An 18,685-nucleotide genomic window follows, 5' to 3' on the forward strand; every position below is an offset into this window, starting at 1 on the left:
CATTTTGCCTTGATAGGGCTGCAATTTTTAACCTTGCTGTTTATGTACCGTATTTTTCGCTCTATAGGACTCACTAGACAATAGGTTTGGGGGGGGGGTGGAAACAAGAAAGAAAAAATTCTGAATCCCAGAAGCCAGAACAGCAAGAGGGATCTGGGATCTGGCTTCTGGGATAGCCTCTTGCTGTTCTGGCCTCTGGGAAAGCCATTGAAGCCTCTCCTGGGCAGTGGGATGAAGGCTCCCCCTGCCTGGAAGAGGCTGCACGCGGGTAAGCTGCTCTCTGTACCTTCCCCCATCTCCCGCAAGAACCGTGCGCTCTTTAAAGGGAGGGCGGTTCTTGGGGGCTCTTTAGGGAGGTGGGGGAAGGGACAGAGCCCCCCACTTCCCACAAGAGCCGCGCGGAGCCTCCACAGGGCAGCGGGGAGCCTTTGTCCCGCTGCCCTATGGAGGCTTCGTGGGGACTATCCAAAAGCCAGAATAGCTAGAGGGAGCGCTGCGCAGCGGTCCCTCTAGCTGGTCTAGCTTTGTGCGAAGCCCCCGCAGGGCACGGGGAGCCTTCATCCCCCCCCCATGTCCTACAGAGGCTTCTGGGATAGCCCGCAAAGCCTCTGCAGGCCAGCGGGGTGCCTTCATCCCGCTGCCCTCCGGAGGCTTCAGGGGCTGCCCCAGAAGCCAGAACAGCGAGATGGAGTGCTGCGCAGGAGCGCTTTGCACAGCTAAGCCCGAAGCTAGAACAGCGAGACAGAGCACTGCACAGCGCTTCCTCTCCCTGTTCTGGCTTAGCCGTGCAGCCCGCATTCGCCCCATAAGACACACACACATTTTCCCTTATTTTTTAGGAGGGAAAAAGTGTCTTATCGAGCGAAAAATACGATATATGGGAATGGGTACGAGGTGCAATTTTGTCATTTGCCTCGCGAAACAAATTATCTGTTTGTTCCTCAGTCACATCTACACAATATTGTGCACTGCTGCTATAGTTATGCGGAGAGAAATTTGAGGAAGAGTCACAAAGATCCTGATCCCTTTGCGTGTTTATTCAGAAAAAAAAGTCCTATTGGCCTGGTTTGCACACAAAGCTAAGCCATAGTTTGTTTAACAAGCAATAAGCTGTCTCGCTGATAATCAAGCACAGCATGGTTTTTCTCCAAAGTTTTTGTTTTCATGCTGTTCCTTTCTCCTGCCTTTGTGGCTTGGAGAGTTTCGGGTACAGCATGGCTGAACAAACTGTGGTAACTCCAATCCACAGTTGAGGCAAGCCAAGGTTTCTAAGAAGCAACAAACCATGGCTTCAGGTCATGGTTTCTTGGCAGTAAACAAACCATGGCTAAGTCACTGGGCAGGTTCACACATAATGCTATGGCATGATTTATTAAACAAGGAGTGAGATACAGGAACCACTGATGATGTAAAGGGAAGAAAGCATGTAGGATGCAGTGGGAAAAAAGCAGGGCATTTTTGATGGAAAATGTGTTTAAAAATAAAGACAGCACAATCTTCTGCATGTCTACTCACTAATGAGAAGTATATCTGATTCAATCCAATGGGACTTTCTTCTAGGTAATATGTGTACAGTGGTGCCCCGAAAGACGAATGCCTCGCAAGACGGAAAACTCGCTAGACGAAAGAGTTTTCCGTTTTGGAGGTGCTTCGCAAAACGAATCTCCTATGGGCTTGCTTCGCAAGACAAAAATGTCTTGTGAGTTCCTGCGGTTTTTTCCCCTCCCCCCCCTTTTTCTAAGCCGCTAAGCCGCTTATCAGCTGATCCGATAAGCCGATAAGCCGCTAAAAGCCGCTAATAGCACTAATAGCGCTAATCCGCTAATCCGTCAATGGGCTTGCTTCGCAAGACGAAAAAACCGCTAGACGAAGAGAATCACAGAACGGATTCTTTTCGTCTTGCGAGGCACCACTGTATAGGATTGCAGCCTTAGATTAGCGAAAATATAAATGTGGCTGTTAAGAGTGATGAATTTTGCACTCCTTTTCTGTACTTTCTGAAGCATTCCCTCCAGTTTCAGCTATGATAGGAGAAGGGGAAGATTTCCTTGGCAGCTCTTAGCAGATTTCCTCTACAGCTGTTGATAATGATTTGTCAAAAGTCTCTAGAGTAACAAAGCAAAGCTGCAATGCCAACCATGTCTACTCAGAAGGAAGTTCTATCAAATTCAATGGGGATCACGCCCACATAATGGGGTGAGAATTGGAGTCATTCTTACTGTCAGGATACATCTGAGTCAGCTGACTAAATCCATATCCAGGTGGTGGTTAGGAATTGCATAATTTAAAAATGGGACCTGCATCAAAGTGTTGCAGTGTGAAGTACATGCGATGAACAGATAACGCTTGTGGGTTTCCAAGAAGCTCTGTGAAAGTATGAGGAATATTGTAAAAAAAGGGAATAGGACTGGGGAGGGTATAATAAAAGGCAATATTAAAATTAGGAAATGCGTAAACAATAAACTAAAACGAGAGATTGGCAGAGAAACTGAGGGAAGTCCAAAAGAAAAATGTGTGAAAATTTTTGATATGGTTTTATAAATTTGTATTTGAAAATGAATAAAAAATATTATAAAAAAAACCAAAGTGTTGCAGTGTGGGTTGCTTCCATTCAGGAAACCAGCCAATCAGTCATGCTCACCATAATATCTGGTTTTCCATACACACACACACACACACACACACACACACACACCCCGGTTAGCATTTTATGGCCACTGAACACTTTTAATTTTCCTTGGGGACTGTTACTCAGGTTTTACTCCTGCAACAAAGAAGATCTTTAGCGTCATTAATGAGATCTGTGCATGCAAGATGTTCAGGGGCTCTTTTTAAAACAATTCTAATTCACAGCATCTCTGATCACTAAGTCATTGCGGGCTCTGAGAGATTGAAAACAGAGCACTCATGGACTGAATCACCGCTGTTTGATCAAGCCACAAGTCTTTTGCAATACTGGGAATTACACACTCAAAACAAAAGCCCAGGATATCAGTAGCTCAACCATGTTTTTTAAAAAGGGGGGGGGAGGCATAGCAATGACATAGACTTCTAAAATAGACACATTCCATTTCCTGAATTTTTGAACACTGAGCAAATAAATGGATTTGGCACGTGTCATGATTTGTTCTATTTATTTTAATTCATCCTTTTAAACTTATTTTGCCCAAAATGAGGCATGCAATGAGATAAGATGAATCATTTTTATTGCGTTAATGACATTTCAATCTTGCATTTTCTCGAAAGAGTTCAAGGTGCCGTACACGGTTCTCTTCCCCACCGCCATTTTTGTCCTCCCAACAATCTGTAAAGGTAAAATTACCTGCAAGGTGCGTTTGGCTGGGAGATGGTGAGCTTCATAGCCCCGTGAGCTCCATAGGCACTGTTGGAGTAATTAGCACCACATTCTGGATGAGGCAGAGCTTAACATGTAAAGCTGAACTCCATCAACTTTTATAGCTTAATGTCAGAACATTGGGAGCTGCTTTATACTAGTATGTCCAGTATTTTGGTATGTCCCACTCAAATTGGGACCAGTGACGTAGTGTGTGTGTGTTTAGGGGGGGTTGTAGTGGGAGGGCACAAAATTGTTAGGGGCACAAAATTTCAACACCTGGTGCTGCCTCAAAACATCTCTGTGGGCCCCGCTGAAAACAACTTCTCCATGCAAACCAGGACGTGACCTCTCCAGATAATGGAACGACTCTTACTTTCTTATCTCTGCGGCTGTGATCTCCTGGGTGATGGAGATGCTCTTAGGCAGTTGAATGTGCATTCTTACTCCATCCGTTACCCATCCACCCCCTTCGCACAGCCCCGGGCACTGGCAACCCACGCTGCGTCACTGATAGGGATGGTTGAGGGGTAAGCTATAGTCCAGGAATAGGCAACCTAACGCCCGGGGCCTGGATGTGGCCCAATCGCCTTCTCAATCCGGCTCGCGGACGGTCCGGGAATCAGTGTCTTTTTACATGAGTAGAATGTGCCCTTTTATTTTAAATATTGAAATACTTTTATTGTCACTTGTACAATTTGTATACAGTGAGATTACACGGTGAAGTATTGGGAGCTCAGAGCCGCAGCATGTGAATGCGCCACCATCTTGGAACTCATGAACTTCTGGGTTATTTGTGGGGCCTGCCTGATGTTTTTACATGAGGAGAATGTGTGCTTTTATTTGAAATGCATCTCTGGGTTATTTGTGGGGCATAGGAATTCATTATTTTTTCCCCAAAATACAGCCTGGCCCCCCACAAGGTCTGAGGGACAGTGGACTGGCCCCCTGCTGCAAAAGGTTGCTGACCCCTGCTATAAAGGTAAAGGGACCCCTGACCATTAGGTCCAGTCGTGGCCGACTCTAGGGTTGCGGTGCTCATCTCACTTTATTGGCCGAGGGAGCCGGCGTACAGCTTCCGGGTCATGTGGCCAGCATGACTAAGCCGCTTCTGGCGAACCAGCGCAGCGCACAGAAACACTGTTTACCTTCCCGCTGGAGCAGTACCTATTTATCTACTTGCACTTTGATGTGCTTTCGAACTGCTAGGTTGGCAAGAGCAGGGACCGAACAACAGGAGCTCAGCCCGTCACGGGGATTCGAATAGCCAACCTTCTGATCGGCAAGCCCAAGAGGCTCAGTGGTTTAGACCACAGCGCCACCCACATCCCAACCCCTGCTATAGCCTATCCCAAATTGCTTGGGCAGACCAGCTACATGTCATCACGATGCAAGGAGAAAGCCTGTCCCTGGCCTGAGTTGCCTGGGGTTGGTGGGAACTAGAGTCCACCAGCAAAGGGAGGTGATATATCTAGCCAGACTCTTGGTCCATCTTGGTCTACTGACCGACAGCAGCTCTCCAGGCAGGGGGGACATTCCCATCCCTATCTGGAGATTCTGGGGATTGAAACTGGCCCTTTCTGCATGCAAGGCAAATGCTTTATCATGGAGCTATGGCTCTTCCTCAGTCTGGAAGCCCACTCCTTCCCCACAATTTACCTTGCTGAGAAGCTTTTTATTGTGGCACTTTGGCGGCTGACGGACAAAGGAATTACCCATCACAATCATCCTTTCTGAAGTTAGTATTTGCCCTGTTTAAAAAAACGAGGACAGAGAGGGAATTATGGGGGGAGATTTCTGAAGCTTCTTAAAAATTACAAATACCTGTGTCTTAGATCCCAGGTTTCGCTATTCTGCCTAAGCTAGATGAATAGTTAGCATTTCAGCAAATTTATTCAGCGGTTGAGTGCACTGAGGAAATGCCTGTGTCTGAAGCAAGACAAATAAGTGCTAATTAGCCAGGGACTGCAGCAAACAATCCAAAGCCATCATTTTAAAAGCCTGCTAATAAATTAAATAAACACCTTGAATTATTGTATAAGCCCTCATCTCCATTTCCAGTCTTCTTGAAGGTCACAGAGGTCCTTCTGGAACTATCTGCAGCAGGGTTTGTGTAAGCTTCACATGCTGACCCTCAAGAATTGTAGCAGCTGAAGCCAATTTGGACTAAATTGGGTTGTTGTCGTGGCCTCGGACCCCAATCTCCTCCTTCTGCAACGCTGTCCCTGTTCCTCCAGGGTCAGGGACAACTGAGGCTTTTGTTGTTTAGTCATTTAGTCGTGTCCGACTCTTCGTGACCCCATGGACCAGAGCATACCAGGCACTCCTGTCTTCCACTGCCTCCCACAGTTTGGTCAAACTCATGCTGGTAGCTTCGAGAACACTGTCCAACCATCTCGTCCTCTGTTGTCCCCTTCTCCTTGTGCCCTCCATCCAGTGGCGTAGCGTGGGTTGTCAGCACCCGGGGCAAGGCAAGTAATTTGCGTCCCCTAACCCGTGGATTTTGCGCCCCCTAACCCGTGGAGCGCGCCCCCCAGATGTTGCGCCAGGTGCGGCCGCCCCCCCTGCACCCCCACGCTACGCCACTGAGTGCCACGCTTAGCCTTTGTGGCCAGGAGCCATCGCGAGCATATTTTAAAGAGGTCTAGAAAGGGAGAACCCCCCTCTCTTTTCCCAGCCCCCACCCTCGAAGATGATGGTGGCAGTGAATTAAATTTGTATACCGCCCTTCATCCATATATCTCAGGGCGCTTCACAGCATAAACATGGCCGTTCACATCCTGCACCGGGTCTTTCCGCGCTCCCCACGATGCCCGCCGGCTACCAAGGAGAGACCCCAGACCCGGGCTTTGCGCAGGGGGGTGTCTATTCCCTCTGTGCGCCAGGTGCCTCCAGTGAGGCTGAAGGGCAGAGGGATGGGTGCTCCTGACAGATTTGGATTTTTATGACTTTTTTGTATTAGGCTTCTGCAGTCTGGCCATCTTTTAGCGCAGTGTTTCTCAACTGGGGGCCATATGGCTCCCTGGGCCCTCCCCCCAGGATATTCCAAGGGGGCCACAGATGAAAATCGTGTAAATGGGGCGGGTACGGCACGAGACTGGGGGGGGGGCAGAGAGAGAAGTGAGAAGTGAAGAAAACAGAAGTGACCTAGAGAAATAAACAAGAAAAAGATGTTGCTGTTTCTTTGCAAGAAGTGCTGCTAGAGCTGCAGAACGAAGTAGCAGCCAGAGTAACTTTCAGTCAAGAAAAACACCGTTTTTGGATAAAGTGTACAATATCTTTAAAGTTTCCACAGCTTTGGGATAAAGCAAAATTGTTTTAGTGGCATTTCCTACGTCTTACTTAGTAGAAGGAGGTTTCTACCTGGCCTGAGCAGTCTGAAGGGCGGGGGGGGCAGCAGAGCGTAGAGGAGAGGGTCCCTGCCTAACCCCTTTCCCACCAGCCATTATCCAACTCAATATTATTCCAGGCTGAGCCTGCTTCTCTCAGCCCCGGGAAGCCATGAGTCAAGAGAGAGCCGGAGAGCCAGCGCTGAGAGCCGGAGCCAGCGGCGCCCCCTTCTGCCGGGAGACCCTCGCCCGCCCGCCGGCTTCCTCTCGGAGGGTTTAGGCGCAGCGAGGCCCCTTGGAGCTCTCCTCCCAGTCGGCAGAAGCAGCTGCCGCCTGTGGCTGGGCCAAGGGGATGGCGTCGGCGTCGGGGTGCGGAGGCTGCCCGTGCCCAGCCAGGAGTCGGTGGCAGCGTCGGCGCTGCTGCAGCGGCTGCTCCTCCTGCGAACAGTGAGTGGAGCGCAGCCGCGGCGGCGGCGGGGGGCGCGCGCGCGCTAGGGGCGCAAGGCTGGCGGTGGCGGCGGGGAGCCCGGCGGAGGAAGGAACTTGTCCCTTCCCTCTGGACTCGCGCCCCCCCCCAGATGTTGCGCCCGGTGCGGCCGGCACTGCTGGCACCCCCCACGCTACGCCACTGCCTCCATCTTTCCCAACATCAGGGTCTTTTCCAGGGAGTCCTCTCTTCTCATGAGGTGGCCAAAGTATTGGAGCCTCAGCTTCACGATCTGTCCTTTCAGTGAGCACTCAGGGCTGATTTCCTTCAGAATGGAGAGGTTTAATCTTCTTGCAGTCCATGGGACTCTCAAGAGTCTCCTCCAACACCGTAATTCAAAACTGAGGCTATATACAAATTAATGGCCACAAATGCAGTGCGGTTGTTCTCTCACACCACCACCAACTGCATTTCAAGTCTCATTCTTATATCGCTGTACAGACCGGAGAGGGGCAGGAACGTCTTCAACCGATGGCCATTACCTGATCTGTTTCCCAGCTTGGAACTCCAGTTGCCTGAAGCTTTCATCAGCGCAAACATGATGGCTGTCCAAAAAGTTGGTCTCAGGGACTGGATGGATGGCGAAGAGCGGTGGGAGGCTCCAGCTGAGGAACCCCCTAGGGAAGCCACAGAAGAAGAAGGCTTAGAGCTAGAGGAGTGGTGGTGGGACACAGAAGACAGATCAGAGAAGGGAGGAAGCTGGGAGGTGGAAGAACAAGACGAACCAGGGACAGGGAGCCCTCCAAGGACAGGGCTGGATGCAGAGGGACACACTATGGGCTCAGGATCTGAAGGAAAGGACAGGAAAGGGCCAGGCGTTAGCGACAGCTTCCCAGCAGTAGGTCGGTCCCTCTGCATTGAGCTCCCCTCCCACTTTGACTCCAAGGTCATGCAGAACTTTACACGTAGTTGAGCGGAAAGCTAGGAAAGCCCAAGGGGGGTGGGATGTCCTCCTCTCCAGAGCCAGTGTGGTGTAGTGGTTAAGAGGGGTAGACTCGTAATCTGGGGAACCGGGTTCGCGTCTCCGCTCCTCCACATGCAGCTGCTGGGTGACCTTGGGCCAGTCACACTTCTTTGAAGTCTCTCAGCCCCACTCACCTCACAGAGTGTTTGTTGTGGGGAAGGAAGGGAAAGGAGAATGTTAGCTGCTTTGAGACTCCTTTGGGTAGTGATAAAGCCGGATATCAAATCCAAACTCCTCCTCCTCTTCTTCTTCTCCGCCGGAATTTGTGTCTGCTTGGAAGATCTCCAGAAGAGGATAGGTAGAAGGAAGAGGAGGTGTCAAGAGCCAGACTTGGCAAAGTCTTCATGGAGGCAACTGTGCCCAAGTGATCTCTGTTGTACAGTGGTACCTCGGGTTAAGTACTTCATTCGTTCCTGAGGTCCGTACTTAACCTGAAACTGTTCTTAACCTGAAGCACCACTTTAGCTAATGGGGCCTCCTGCTGTTGCCGCGCCGCTGGAGCACAATTTCTGTTCTCATCCTGAAGCAAAGTTTTTAACCTGAAGCACTATTTCTGGGTTAGCGGAGTCTGTAACCTGAAGCGTATGTAACCTGAAGCGTCTGTAACCCGAGGTACCACTGTACTGTATACTAATTTCCTAAATAAAACAGTTGACTCTACTTCGAGTCTCCGAGTCTCCCTTCTGACCTGTTGATGAAGCTGCTCCCCTGACACTAGGCACCTCTTCCATTTTCAAACCCAGTGGAAGCTGGTCCGCAGGGAAGCTAACCAAGCAAGGGTATTTCTCAAGAGGTCACAGGGTGCCTATGGATCGTGGCCAATGTCATGCGTGCTTGGCTTCAGACAGAAGCGGTCGGAGTGCACTGGAGCTACATCAAGTGGTGTTGTGTAGGCAGCCTAAGATTCTGAGTCACAACAGAAAGCTGTTGGCAAAGGGGCCATCTCTTATGACTAAACCAGACCTTCTCTGATGGATTCTCCTGTCTGCCTACCACCACCCCTCCTTTTGGTCTTAGATGTTAAACCCACACATGGCCTGTGCTGTTTCTAAGTGCTGCATAGATCCTGGCCATTCTTGACATCACTATAAACAAGAAGAATTAGTATTTCAAGTGGGGTCTGCAACAAAAATGTTGCAATGTGGAGTCTTCCAGCCAGCTACAACCCCTTCCAGGATATTGCATTCCAACCCGCCTCCAGCCTTGTTTTGTGCCCTGCGCAAAAGAAAGGTCAGCTACAATTCCATGGCAACTGAACACGCAGAATGCTCAGTGGATTGCTTTTGAGGTCTCCTTACCCTCTCCCATGCTCCCAAAATATTTATTGGACTTCTGCACGTAGGGTTCCCCCAAGTCTGCAGACTCCACCTTCTTGTGCGCAAGTGCTGCCTTTGGGGTTGTAGACACTTGGAAAATACAGATTTTCATTCACGGGGCATGCAGTGAAGCTGAATACAGTGGTACCTCGGGTTACAGACGCTTCAGGTTACGTACGCTTCAGGTTACAGACTCCGCTAACCCAGAAATAGTGCTTCCGGTTAAGAACTTTGCTTCAGGATGAGAACAGAAATCATGCAGCGGCGGTGCAGCGGCAGCAGGAGGCCCCATTAGCTAAAGTGCTGCTTGAGGTTAAGAACAGTTTTAGGTTAAGAACGGACCTCTATAATGAATTAAGTTCTTAACCCAAGGTACCACTGAATTGTAAGACGGAAGTACAGAATGCCATGGCCTGTTCTTAGCATATGTCATTTCTGAAGAAACTGCACTGGCTGCCAGTATAACAACAGGCTTAGTTTCAAGTCTCACTGGTAAAAAACTAAGCAACCTGGGACCAAGCAATAATAATTTATAACAATACTAATTTATTACTTATACCCCACCCATCTGGCTAGGCTTTCCCAACTTGAAGGGCCAACTTATTCTCTATGTGCTTGCCCCAATCACTTTGGTCTTTGAAAGAAGCACATTTGACTGTAACACATGCCCATATCCTCCAACATTTCCCCTATGAAAATAGTGACATCCTATTCCATTATTATTATGATTATTATTATTATTATTATTATTATTATTATTATTATTATTCTATTTATACCCCACCCAGGGTTGCCCTAGCCACTCTGAGCAGCTTCCAACATACAGCAGTACCTCAGGTTACAGACGCTTCAGGTTACAGACTCCGCTAACCCAGAAATAGTACCTTGGGTTAAGAACTTTGCTTCAGGATGAGAACAGAAATCATGCGGCGGTGGCAGGCCCCATTAGCTAAAGTGGTACCTCAGGTTAAGAACTGTCTCAGGTTAAGAACGGACCTCCAGAACAAATTAAGTTCTTAACCCAAGGTACCACTGCATATAAAAACAGAATTAAACATTTTTTAAAAACTTCCCTGTACAGGGCTGCCTTGAGATGTCTTCTAAAAGGTTGTACAGCTACTTATCTCCTTGGCTCAGGGGTTGCTTAACTCCATACCCTTCAACATTTCTCCTATGAAAATAGGGATGTCCTAAGGAAAAGCAGAGCATTCCAGGATCAAATCAGAAACCGGGACGGCTTCTGCAGGGACGCGGACTTATAAAAAATATTGGGGGGGCCGGGAAAGCTCGTGAAATGTAAATAAGCTCATGAATATGCAAATAAGCTCATGAATATGCAAATAAAGTGGCGCCGCCCCCTCGTGAGCGAATAGGGGAGAGCGTGCTGCTGCCTATTAATCAGCTCCGGAACAGCTGATATGCGGGAAACCTGGGGCTAGAGGCAGAAGCCCCGCCCCCGGGGATTCCCCTGTTCTTGCGGGGGACGGCCGGGGCTCTCCAGCTAGGGCACGCGGCTGGCTGGCTGGCTGGGGAGAGAGCAGGTGGGGAGGAGGCGGGGGACGGCGGCAAGGGCGCCCGAGATTATTGGGGGGGCTGAGCCCCCCCAAAAATTTTTTTGAGGGGGCTCAAGCCCCCTCAAGCCCCATGGAGTCGGCGCCTATGGGCTTCTGTAAATCTGGGGCTGTCCCTGTAAAACTATTTAGGCCCTGTTTCTAGAGTTCTTTTATTTATTAATTGTCACAGGCGTTCTCTGCAGCGTGACCCAGACATGCTACTGCTGAACACAATGCACTGTTTTGTCTTGCATATACCAAGTGTTTTTTAAAGTGCAGGCCGCTTAGGTATTTATATCTTGAGAGGTATAGTAATTCTGCTTAGAAAGGTTAAGTGCTACACAGAAAGGAAATGCACATGTACGCAGATTTCCCCAGCGCACTCTGTGGAGCAGTCACACATCTGCCTAGAAACACCAGCTCTCTTCCCCTGTTTGTTCTGAATGTGAAGGAGCCCTCAGGAATTGTCTGGGACAGTCCCTGTTCCCTCAGGAGTCCTGACCCTGTGCTGGAGACCTGACATGCAGAGAAGTTGGCTCACGTCACACTGAGCCAATTGCACATTGGGCTGAAAGTTTGCCAGCATACCGTGGTGCAATAAATTGGGCAGATCAAGCCCCACACACTTCCTCGGGCCCCTATGTATGTTAGGAACACCTGATGAGATCTGCTATCATGCATGCACATATATTCCATAGACCCTGAATCTGGAAGGGGTGGGAAACGCACTCCCACATTTTGTTCTTTCTCGTGGTCCTCGCTTAGCTCCTTGGGACACAGCCACCCCCAATCTGGTACACCTTTGGGATGTTTTGGACTACAACTCCATTCAGCCCCAGTCAGTGTGCCCAGTGGTCAATGCCAGATTTACGTATAAACTAATCCAAGCTATAGCTTAGGGCCCCACTCTCTTGGGGCCCCAAAAAAAATTTAAAGGAAAAGAACACCTGGATGTGCATTTCCAAAATATAAGATAAAAAGCAAATAAAACAAAACCTACGTACAACAACAGTGTTTTGTGTTGCGTAGGCTCCTATGATGTAAGTAATGGGCCCCGCCTGCTAGCCTGCTCCCTAAAATATCACTGTTTTGCTCATTTCTATATATAGGGTGCCTATATTCTGCATGGTTGCACGGCAACATGTAGCATGTAGATCATGAATGTAGGTCAAGCTGTTGTACAGTCATACCTCATGTTACGTTTGCTTCAGGTTGTGCGTTTTCAGGTTGCATCCTGCGGCGACCCGGAAGTACTGGAAAGGGTTACTTTTGGGTTTTGCCGCTCGTGCATGCGCAGACGAGCAAAATGACGTCACACGCAGGCGCAGAAGTGGCAAATCGTGACCTGTGCGCACACAGACGCGGGTTACATTCTTTTCAGGTTGTGAATGGGCCTCTGGGAACGGATCCTGTTCGCAACCAGAGGTACCACTGTACCTGTTATCTAATATTAAAGAGTGCTTGTAGACTGATGATCAGGCAGCATAGACTAAGAGTCTTATGCCTATTGATTGATTTCATGTAATACATAATTTATTTATTTTGATTCCATTTTGGCTTTAGATACCTATTAGGTCCATAAATTACCATATAGCATCTATTCAACACAAAAAACAGTGACAATTTGCTGTTGACAAAGGACAGCTGGACATATAAAGGGCCCAATTACCTTCAGGAGCTTAGGGCCTCATCAAACCTAAATCCAGCCCTGCCAGTTGTGATGAAATTTAGAGTTCAGCAACATCTGGAAGGAATGCAGAAGAATGCAGCCCTATCATACTGGAAAAGGACTTTGGATGCTAAGGGGACAATCCAGGGATTAATTCAAGTCTTGTTGCTGAAATGTATGGGAGTTTTGCAAGAGCAGGGTATTGCTCTTAATTTGTGTCAGGGAAATTTCCGTGATCAGTGCGACTTCAAAATTAGAGTTAGGCATCCTTTGACAGACATCTTCCTTTCGCTTCTTCCTCAGCCATCTGCACCATGTTTCCACTTGCTTTCATTTGCATTCCGCCACATGTGAGGAGTGAAGCGTTCCATTTCGCAACCATGGGGTTTTACCTTTTGGTCGGGAGTTGTGTACAGTTACTGGAAGATGCCTTGTGTTTTCCTGAAAAGGCATGAACAAACAGCAGTGAGACATGCTTCAACCGGGCATGTCAGCAAAGTAATCCATCTGTTGATGTTTGTGCAGCTTAGGAAATGATTGGGATGCTATTTATCAGCAAAACAAGCAATTCTCCCCCTAGATAACGGCTGGAGTTTGTAAGCAAGATGATTATGTTTTGGGCAAAGAGAAGTCTCCCTGGAAAAGACCCTGATGTTGGGAAAGATGGAGGGCACAAGGAGAAGGGGACGACAGAGGACAAGATGGTTGGATACTGTTCTCGAAGCTACCAGCATGTTCGACCAAACTGTGGGAGGCAGTGGAAGACCAGAATGCCTGGTGTACTCTGGTCTATAGGGTCATGAAGAGTCGGACACGACTAAACGACTAAACAACAACTATCTAGCTTATGCTCACCTGCTCGGCATAGGCAGTCCTCTGAATGTGGTGGTGATGTGCATCTGAATGCAATGTAAGGCTCATCCAAGGCCTTTTCCATTGGCCGGAGGCATCTTTAGGTGTGAACGGAGATGCACATCTTCATCACTTGTTGCTAAAGGCAACTCACTGCGTGTGGCTCCACCTGGATTGAGGCCAAAGGACAGGTACAAGGCAAAAGCATAGGATGGGTGAGGCCTGGCTTGGCAGCATTACATGTAAAAATGATCTAGGTATCTTGATGGATCACACACTGAGCCAGAATTGGGATGTGGCAGCTCAAAACCTTAAAGCTGCCATTGCAAAAGTATGGTGCTCATATCACAGGGCTTGAACAACAGAATCTCTCTCTGCCTCTCTGCTGCGGCTTCGCTCTCCAGAGCATTCTACAAACATGCCTGATCTCGTGAAATAAAATCAATTTCTTTTTATATATATATAAATATTTATTATTATTTTTGAAATATAACAGTAAAAATGAAAAAGAAAAAAGAAAAATACAAAATATAAACAGTTAAAAACATACATTTTTTCTTTTACTTATTTTCTTTTAACTTATTTCCCGGACCTCCTCATACCTCCCTTTTATGTATTCCACTTCAATTTATTGGTTCAGCAAATCCTTACCATTAAATTTTAACCCATTTATAACCCTTTTTTTCATATTCTCTTAAATCATTACAGCTGGAAACCCCTTAGTTGCTATCCAATATCATTCTATCATTCATTAATTTTACAATATTTCTGTAGATAGTCTTTAAATTTCTTCCAGTCTTCTTCCACCGACTCTTCTCCCTGGTCTCGGATTCTGCCAGTCATTTCTGCCAATTCCATATAGTCCATCACCTTCATCTGCCATTCTTCCAAAGTGGGTAGATCTTGTGTCTTCCAATACTTTGCAATAAGTATTCTTGCTGCTGTTGTGGCGTACATAAAGAGAGTTCTGTCCTTCTTTGGCACCAATTGGCCGACAATGCCCAGAAGAAAGGCCTCTGGTTTCTTCAAGAAGGTATATTTAAATACCTTTTTCAATTCATTATATATCATTTCCCAGAAAGCCTTAATCCTTGGGCACGTCCACCAAAGGTGAAAGAATGTACCTTCCATTTCTTTATATTTCCAGCATTTATTATCGGGCAAATGATAAATTTTTGCAAGCTTGACTGGGGTCATGCACCACCTGTATATCATTTTCATAATATTCTCTCTTAAGGCATTACATGCCGTAAACTTCATACCTGTGGTCCATAACTGTTCCCAGTCAGCAAACATAATATTATGTCCAACATCTTGTGCCCATTTAATCATAACAGATTTCACCGTTTCATCCTGAGTATTCCATTTCAACAGCAAGTTATACATTTTTGACAAATTCTTAGTTTTGGGTTCTAGCAGTTCTGTTTCTAGTTTTGATTTTTCCACCTGGAAGCCAATTTTCTTATCCAAATTATATGCCCCCATTATCTGATAATAATGAAACCAATCTCTCACTTTGTTTTTTAATTTCTTGAAACTCTGCAATTTCAATATGTCTCCTTCTTGTTCCAAAATTTCCCAATATTTTGGCGAAATAAAACCAATTTCTCTGGAAAGACACGGAAAGTGTTTTATTTGCAGACTCAAGATCTCAGAGATATGCACGCAAACATGACGATCACCACACCCACTGGCCTATTGCATAGCCAAAAGCAATTGAGTTCCCAAAGAGTGCCATATTCTGGGAAACAACCGAATGGATTCATTAAAAGAAACATGAAGTGTATGACCTACCCCTATTATTTATTTTCGTCACTGAGTAGTCATACAGTTCAATCACTTTTCTGAAGAACTCATTGGCATAAAAGAAGCTAGGTGCAAGCTTTCATTGATATACGGTATCAAGCTAGTTGTCAATTCTGAGTGTTCATAGAATCATAGAGTTGGAAGAGACCACAAGGGCCATCGAGTCCAACCCCCTGCCAAGCAGGAAACATGTATCATGTTGAACATGTATCACTGAACTTAATAAATTCCTGTATAGCACTAGTGATCCACCTACCTGAGCTGCGACTCCACAGGGTCTCAAATTGAGTGGGGGTCTTTTATAGCATTGCCACGTAAGGCATTGCTGTCAACTTCTCCTTTTTCTTGTGAGGAATCCTATTCGGAATAAGGGAATTTCCCTTTAAAAAAGGGAAACGTTGACAGCTATGACTTAAGGACCTTTTAACTAGAGATGCTGCAGACTGAGTTTAGGTTTGTATTCAGGTTATGGTCTTTGAGATGAATCCACCTGTTCCTTCTCCAAAAATCTCTTGAAAATATTGTGCAGTAAGCTAAGGCTTTGCTAGCTGCAGATATTGAGAGACTTGTTCTGTCACTTAAGATGATCAAGGCTGGAACCAAGCCCATTATTTTATGCATGCTCAGAGATCATCTCTTCTTTCTTAAAGCCTCAGTGGTTATGTCATGGATGGTGTTAATTTGCGGGCGAACATATCAGACGACACAGCAATTCTTCAGACAGCTCTTGTTTATTCACAGGCCAGAACAGAACTGAACTGAAGGGTTCAGCCAACCTGCTTATATAGAGTTCAACTACAAAGCAACAGTAACAACTTTCTGTAACTATCCAATCACTGAACGTCACTTTCAATTCCTTATTTGCATATGCGGACCTGAGTGAAAACTATCTACAGTATCCCCCCGCTGGCCCAGGGTGAGAACTTCAGTACATAACAGATGGGTTGGAGACAGAGGAATGGTGGGAGGAACCAGCTGGGGAACCACCAAAGGAAGAAGGCTCAGAGCCCCTGATGGTGGAACTATGATGAGTGGTCAGAGGGAGGAGAGTGGTGTCGGAAGCTGAAGAGGTAACAGGGTTTAGTGAGCAGGGAGAGTCTGTGGCAGATGGCAGTCCAGAATCAGACTCAGAATGGGAGGAGAGGCCAAGAGGCAGAGATGAGTCAGGCTGGTGTCTCTCCCTCCTGCTGTGACAAGCTGCCCTCCCGCCTTCTCTCCCAGAACCAGAAGAGAATGAAGAAAATGGAGGAGAGATTAGTGATGCGCAGACCCAGTTTCCAATTGTTTGGGAGAGGGGAACGCTGGAGAGGGTAGTTAGGCAGCTGCGTGGAGACAGGGACCTTCAGTCCTTCACCTGATTCATGGGGGCAAGACCTACCGGAGATGGGTTGCTGTGCCCATTAGGCCTGACACTCCTGTACAGATTGTGTTTTTGCTAATAAAGAGTTAACTCCAACATGCATGGAGTGATTTACTGCTAGCTCACTCCTGACACTTTATAGATGTAGGATTTTGGCCTGCCAGTGGAAACAAATACTTCCCTTATGCTCTGCTCTAGCTAAGTTTTTAACTTCTGATCTCCACAACTATTTGATACTCTAGCACTCTTTGGGCATTCAAAAAGATTGCATGACTCAGACTTGGGGTGCCCCAACCCTCAGTGTCCTTGCATGCATATCAGCTGTTTTGCAACGCTTCCCCAATGTTATTGCGTGATTGCCACCACCTCCATAATGAGATGAGACTCCTTCCTCATTCAAGGGACCAAACCCTTGCCACTCCAAGTGACTTTCACATGATGGACTGGAGAACAAGCTACATGTGGTACCCTTCACAATGCCAAGTGAGTCGTCGGCATCCTTGAGATAAACAGTGCCAAAGTGATTATCCAAATAATTATGGTAAGCTGAACTGTGGCATACAAGTTGGAACAAAGCTGGGTGATTTTATCTGCAAAGAATTGTGTGATACTGTTCCAGCAGGATGTAGACGACTTGTCTTTTGGTGAATCATTTTTACTAGCTAGTTAGAAATCCACCAGAGAAGCTCTGCCAGACACAATTTTGCTTAAGCAGCCATAGTGCGGGAAGAAAAGGTTATTTACCACCACTACCTCCTGGTGGTGGTTCTATGGCATGTCAGATTTTGCACAGGAATGATCCTGGGTGGACTATGCAGAATTAGATAAATTAACAGGAAGGATTCGAAACCTGCGGGACCAGAGATTCTTAGAAAATTGAAGTAAATATATGAACTATTTGAAAAGCAATTGTAATGAACAGATTACGCTAGTAGGACTGCAAGACGTTCTGTAAGGAGGAGTATTTGAAATATTGCAAGAAAGACCATGAAGAGAATTATTAGTTAATGATTGAGAGCAACAGAGAAATTAAGAAGTGCAAAATAAGTGATAAAGAACAGAAAATCATCAGAGGTGGTTGACGGAAGTCTAAAATATTGTATAAGATAAGACGTTATGTTAAATGATTGTTGAAAATGATATGTAAAAACCCCCAATAAAAATGTATATAAAAAAGGGATGCTCCTGGAATAATGTGTGGATCAGTGTGTAATTATCCCTCAGATTGCTCAGTTCTGAGAAGGCAGGGGAAGGCTGAGGCTTACTCACACTCTTAGGAGGTGGCCCAAGAACTGCCTTTTAAAAAATACTTCACTTCTTTCTTTACGGTCTAACTGGCCATGAGACCTATAAAGGTAAAGGGACCCCTGACCATTAGGTCCAGTCGTGACCGACTGTGGGGTTGCGGCACTCATCTCGCTTTATTGGCCAAGGGAGCCGGCGTACAGCTTCTGGGTCATGTGGCTTCTGGCGAACCAGAGCAGCGCACGGAAATGTCGTTTATCTTCCTGCTGGAGCGGTATCTATTTATCTACTTGCACTTTGACGTGCTTTTGAACTGCTAGGTTGGCAGGAGCAGGGACCGAGCAACGGGAGCTCACCCCGTCGCAGGGATTCGAACCACCGACCTTCTGATCGGCAAGTCCTAGGCTCTGTGGTTTAACCCACAGCACCACCTGCGTCCCTATTCTATATGAGACCTATACATGGACATTAAATATGTGGGCACAGATGCCCCTGCAGACAGTCACCTCTCCCCCACCCCAATACAATGTCCACGGGAGGGATAGATAGCAGGCCATCTTGTCTCATTACTCGCAGGGGCATTTGCAGCCACATTTTGAACATCTGGGCACCACTCACAGGGCTTGTACACATCTGGGCACTACTTATATGTCAACCCACTTTCTCCCCACTTGAATTAGACTGGTGTTCGAATCCCCGCGGCGGGGTGCGCTCCCGCTGTTCGGTCCCAGCGCCTGCCCACCTAGCAGTTCGAAAGCACCCCCGGGGGC

This window comes from Podarcis vaucheri (genome assembly GCF_965113315.1).
Source record: "Podarcis vaucheri genome assembly, chromosome: 13".
In the NCBI taxonomy this organism is placed as follows: Eukaryota; Metazoa; Chordata; class Lepidosauria; order Squamata; family Lacertidae; genus Podarcis; species Podarcis vaucheri.